This window comes from Squalius cephalus (genome assembly GCF_949319135.1).
Source record: "Squalius cephalus genome assembly, chromosome: 14".
Lineage (NCBI taxonomy): Eukaryota > Metazoa > Chordata > Actinopteri > Cypriniformes > Leuciscidae > Squalius > Squalius cephalus.
Window position 1 is genome coordinate 4442276 of NC_137135.1, and position 6000 is coordinate 4448275.

The 6000-nt window shown below is 41.2% G+C and overlaps 1 long non-coding RNA gene across 1 annotated transcript; it reads left to right on the forward strand.

Annotated features, from left to right (window-relative positions):
• The first annotated feature begins 1229 nt into the window (after window positions 1–1229).
• Window positions 1230–2778, forward strand: LOC307170711. The gene is made up of 3 exons (XR_013823426.1): window positions 1230–1372; window positions 1912–2049; window positions 2319–2778. It is a non-coding gene; the product is annotated as an uncharacterized lncRNA (long non-coding RNA).
• Window positions 2779–6000: the final 3222 nt, after the last annotated feature.

A 6000-nucleotide genomic window follows, 5' to 3' on the forward strand; every position in this document is an offset into this window, starting at 1 on the left:
AAATTAACATTTATATGCCCTAATATTTCATAAAAACAACGTTACAGTCAGGCGTTTCTGTTTGTGAATGAATGTTTCGGTTTTAGCAAACTGTATTGCTATACTGAGTAAAAATCGACTGAAATATGTTTAAATAAAATGTATTTGTATAAGCAACGTATTAAACTGCAAATTAACATTTATATGCCCTAATATTTCATAAAAACAACGTTACAGTCAGGCGTTTCTGTTTGTGAATGAATGTTTCGGTTTTAGCAAACTGTATTGCTATACTGAGTAAAAATCGACTGAAATATGTTGAAATAAAATGTATTTGTATAAGCAACGTATTAAACTGCAAATTAACATTTATATGCCCTAATATTTCATAAAAACAACGTTAAAGTCAGGCGTTTCTGTTTGTGAATGAATGTTTCGGTTTTAGCAAACTGTATTGCTATACTGAGTAAAAATCGACTGAAATATGTTGAAATAAAATGTATTTGTATAAGCAACGTATTAAACTGCAAATTAACATTTATATTTCTTATAATAAAAATGAAAGACCTATGTTACAGACATATGAAAGACAACATTTCGTTGATTAGTTTTGGATAGATTATACATTTTTACTGTAAAATATCTGCCACCTCAAATAAGCTTTTGTTTGTCAATATTTGCTCATGTTAAATATAGTATGTTTTGTCAAAAATAAAGTAATCAAATAATCAATCAAATCCTTAACTTTGAAATATGTATGATAAAATGTATACTTTAGTTTTTACAAAGAAAGATTACACTTGAATTGTTGTAATTGTAACCTTTTTAAATAAGGGAGACATACAAAATGTGCAGAGCAGTGGGTCCCGAGGACTGGAGTTGAGAACCACTGCTGTAGAGTTTAGGTGTAAGTGGTTATTCATAACAACAACTTGTAAAGGTGGAATTTTCTGAGAGCTCCGACTTGTACCATGTGATCGCTGTACCACCTGACCATTTTGTCATTGATAGTGTTGCCATAGAAACAGTCAATCTTCTAATTATGTCATCTGGTGTGACCGCAGTGCTCCACTCCTCCAAACATAATCAAACACACCTGAACAAGCTAATCAAGGTCTTCAAGATTAGGCTACTAGAAAGCTACACACAGGTGAGTTTCATCAGGGTTGGAGTTACCCAGACTTCCTTGGATCTATAAATCTTTGGACAGCAATTTATGTTAAGGGATTCAGCAACACATGTTATAGTGTAGTTTTGTGTGCAGCGTGTTTTCCAGTAGAGTTGATTGTGAGATCACAGGTCAAGAGGATGACAGCTCGAGTGTACTGCTCATTGAGTGTTGTTTTATTGTGTCTGTCTGCATGTTTGAGCGCAAACCATGCTGGAGTCATAGGTGAGAAGATCTTTCAGCTTCAGTACACCACCCAAAGAAATGCATAAATAAATGCCTTACAAAATATGATGTTCCGTACAATTAGTTGTAATAGTAAACTTTTGAAAAACATTGATGGATGTCTTTCTGCATTGTGCTTCTAAAACACACCTCACCAGTAGTGGGGTAGGTTGTAATGGCACTCTGTGTCTTTAAAACTAATTGTCAGTTTAATTATAAATGGTATTTCTTCTTGATTTGAAGCAGATAAATGTATGAATATTTTCAAGTTTGAGATGCGCACTGCAAAACCCCTGACTTATAAATACTGAAACTATTTCAACAACATGACGGTCGTGCCGTGGAGGATGTTCTTGTGATCTAGACTCCTCTGGAGGACAATGTTAATTAAACTGAACTAAAAGTGAAACCATAAAGTAGAAAGACTAAACTAGTTTTTTTCTTGTAAAACCTACTCTGATCTTTGACCACTTTTTTTCATATCACTGAATGCTGAAAGTCTCATTACTGTATGTTTCTGTCATGTGTCTGTATCACAGCAAAGCCAGGACAGTGTCCAAGCATAAAATCTGGAGGAGGAAATTGTGCTGAGTTGTGTTCCTGTGATAGTGACTGTCCGAAACATGAGAAATGCTGCAGCAATGGATGTGGACGTCAGTGTATGGATCCATTTACAGGTATTTATGTTCTATTAGTGTTTGAGTCAGCCTTCTCGATTTCAGTTGGATTTATTTTATCGTTCACCGTGTCAAACGTATAGAGCTGATAGCACAGTTTCAAGCACAGGTTTGCTTTACAAATTTAATAGATGATGAATAATACTTCAAATACAATTCTTTCTGTAAGTACAACTTGCTGTTCATGCTTTGTGTTTTTTGTGCTGTACATCTAAGACTGAATGTTGCAAAAACAGACTGACTAAAGCTGACTATCTGAATCCATGCAGTGACGCCTGCAGCTGAACCGGCAAAGCCTGCAGTGTGTGCCGAAAACTGTCGTCAAACTCACCCTGATGCCCCATGTTCTGGCCCTAAGGGGAGTCCTCCAGAGCCTGTAGTGCAGCCTGGGGCCGAACCAGCAAAGCCTGCAGTGTGTGCCGAAAACTGTCGTCAAACTCACCCTGATACCCCATGTTCTGGCCCTAAGGGGGGTCCTCCAGAGCCTGTATTGATGCCTGTGGCTGAACCAGCAAAGCCTCCAGTGCAGCTTGGGGCCGAACCAGAACAGCCTGCAGTGTGTGCTGAAAACTGCCAAAAAACTCACCCTGATACCCCATGTCCTGGCCCTAAGGGGAGTCCTCCAGAGCCTGTAGTGAAGCCTGCGTCTGAACCAGCAAAGCCTGCAGTGTGTGCTGAAAACTGCCAAAAAACTCACCCTGATACCCCATGTCCTGGCCCTAAGGGGAGTCATCCAGAGCCTGTAGTGATGCCTGGGGCCGAAACAGCAAAGCCTGCAGTGTGTGCTGAAAACTGCCAAAAAACTCACCCTGATGGCCAATGTCCTGGCACTAAGGGGGGGTCTTCCTGGCCATAAAGAATGTGGCTATGCATGCAGTTAATGGCGTTGATTTTACCATTGATGTATGGGATGTTTTTTTCTGTTTAACAAATAAATCTCATACTTAAGAATAAGAAGTCTCTTTATTTTTTTTTATTAATTTGCCTGAAGAGTTTCATCTTATATTGCAGCAGCTGTTGCCCAAAGTGGTTCACAATAACTAGACACAAATAACAGTACAGAGAAAAAAATATACATAGACAAGGACATGATCAAACACCCATCATGAAGATGCTCAGGAAGTCTTAAAAGATGTGCGTTTAACATGGCCTTAAATTTGAGTAGTGACTGTACAGATAGTGGGAGTTCATTCCAAAGTTGGGTTCTGACATGAGAACAGTCTGTCGCCATTATCTCAAAATGGATTATAAAATGCCAGCATACTAGAAAGATAACTGGCAAAATTGTGACACCTTATAAACAAGTAACATGATCTTAGATAATTTTGTCAAAATGGCAACCATTTTAAAAAAGGAGTAATTGACTCTGACTGGATCATTCTCGCCAGCATTCTGTATTTTGAAGACGTGCCAATGCTTTGTTGTCAATTCCAAAGTAAAGAGTTGCAGTAGTGCGTACAAAGCTCTCGCTCGCACAATCTGCAGGGGTGATCTCAAGGATGCTTACTTTCATATAAGCATCTATCCTGCACACTGGAAATATATCAATTTTTCCTTTCAGAGCGAAGTGTACAGATTTTTTTTTATTCTTCTATTCAGGCTCAGCCTAACTCCGCATGGGTTCAGCAGGTGCAGAGAGGCAGCGTTATCAGCACTGAGACACAATGAGCTCAGAGTATCTGCTTATCTGGACGATTTTCTGATAGGCGCTCACTCAATGGGACACAGAGATGCTCATGTCTCATCTCACAAATCTGGGGTCCAGAATCAACTTTGGGGATGTGTGGCAGGGCTGCCGTAGATCTCTTCGCCTTGCAGGCAAATGCAAAGTGTCCGCTGTATGTTTCTCTTTCAGGGATGAAAATGTGCCTTTGGGTGTGGGTGCGCTGGCACATTTGTGGCCGAACATGTTGCTATGCATTCCCACCGCTGAGTCTAATTTCTCCCACCCTGGACAGAGTAAGAGAAAACTAATGATCTATCCTTCTGATAGCCCCTCGTTGGCCAGGGAGGCTGTGGCTGGCAGAGATTGTCCAGCTGGACCTGCACTGTCAGATACACTGCACTGGCAAATATTTTACCCACACCTGGAACAAGTCTATCTTTGTGTCTACGCCCGTGAAGGGTTCAATTTAAACACATTCGGGCTTTCGCAGAAGGTTATAAACAGTATCCAAAGCGCTAGAGCCCCATCAACTGTATGGCCTTAAATAGTGTCTGCTTGAAAGAGAACATTAGGTCACTTGCGTAACCCTGGTTCTCTGGGAACAGAGCAAGGTATCTGACCAAGCTTCCCTACTCGCATAACACAGGGGAAGTGCGCGCTTAGAATGCCGATTTGGGTTTCATAGCTGTATATATAGAGAGGGGATAGGCTCCTTATCATGAACTGTGATTGTAACTGTGATCTGTGGTGTAATTGGTGCTTCCAAAGTCTATCACGCCTGGGGATGTATAGTGAGATACATCGCACTGGTCACAGAGAACCAGGGTTACACAAGTAACCTAAGGTTTGCTAACACTGTGCATATTTACAGATTTTAAGATGATGACGACAGGAGTGAATGAGATGAAATATTATTGAGAGATGACAGAAGTGTTGTCGTTTATGATAGTTATATCCAGAAACATATATGTTTCCAAGGTGCAAGATCTATGGTCTTGTTTATGGAATGTGATACCGGTTTATTGGAAATGGACAATATAATTAAAATTCTTATTTTATTTGAGAAATATAATATACATAAAGCAAAGTACGTCAACTGTACCGAATGGTAGACGGTTTTCCACTGACTTAAATATCTTTTACAATTCCCTAACCTCAATAGAGGACAACTGTAAAGCTGTTAAGACAAACAGGCTGTTGAAAAAGATAACTTATTTTTTAGATGTATGATTTTGATCCAAGATGGCGCCGCTCAATGGCGACTCGGTACTACTCTCTGTTTTGTTTGTTTGTTTGGTGTTGTCCTGCACGTTCCTAGAACCCAACCCTGGTATTGTTCAGTATGACAGATCTGCATTACTTCATATTCGGGACAGCATGCCCGTTTTCCTGCCCGATCTACCGCCGGATTGCCAACTACATAAGGAGCGGCTTAAACAATGCTGGAAGATTCGGAAGCGGGGTGTGAGGGGTGGCGCTCTTGTCCGGCTTAGGCATCGCATCTACCGCCCAGCTCTACCTAGCCTGATTCTTTCCAATGTCCGCTCCCTGGCAAACAAAATGGATGAACTTTCTATGCTCATTCGTACACAGAGAGACTTCAGGGACGCCGCCGCTATCTGCTTGTCTGAGACCTGGTTGGCTGAAAGTTTCCCGGACTCCATGTTACAACTAGCAGGCTTTTCTCTACACCGTGCAGACTGCACTGCGTGCTCACAAAAACTATGTGGGGGTGGGGTTGGCTGCTACATCAATAGCAACTGGTGTTCGGACTGCAAAAACTTGTCACAAACCCGCTCTCCAGAGTTGGAGTCTCTCACTGTGATGTGTAAGCCCTTCTACTTGCCTCGTGAGTTTTCTTCTGTTGTCCTGATGGTTATTTATATTCCCCTGGACGCCTCTGCTCCGGCTGCTCTGCAGCAACTTGTGGATAATATCACGGAGGTTGAAAACAACAATCCCGACGCTGCCATGTTTGTGCTGGGTGATTTCAACCATGTCTCCTTGAGGAAGGCACTCCCCAAATACAAACCCCAAATCCAGATCGCTACCAGGAAGGATAAAACACTGGATCAATGCTATTCTCCTATTCCTGAGGCATATCATGCTGTAGCCAGGGCCCCCTTGGGTGAGTCCGACCACAACACTATTTTTCTTATACCAAAATATCGCCAGAAACATAAAGTGGCGAAACCAACTGTCAAACTTTTTAGGAAATGGTCCCCACAAGCCATAGATACATTACAGGACTGCCTAGACTCCACGGTATGGAGTAATTTTTGGTC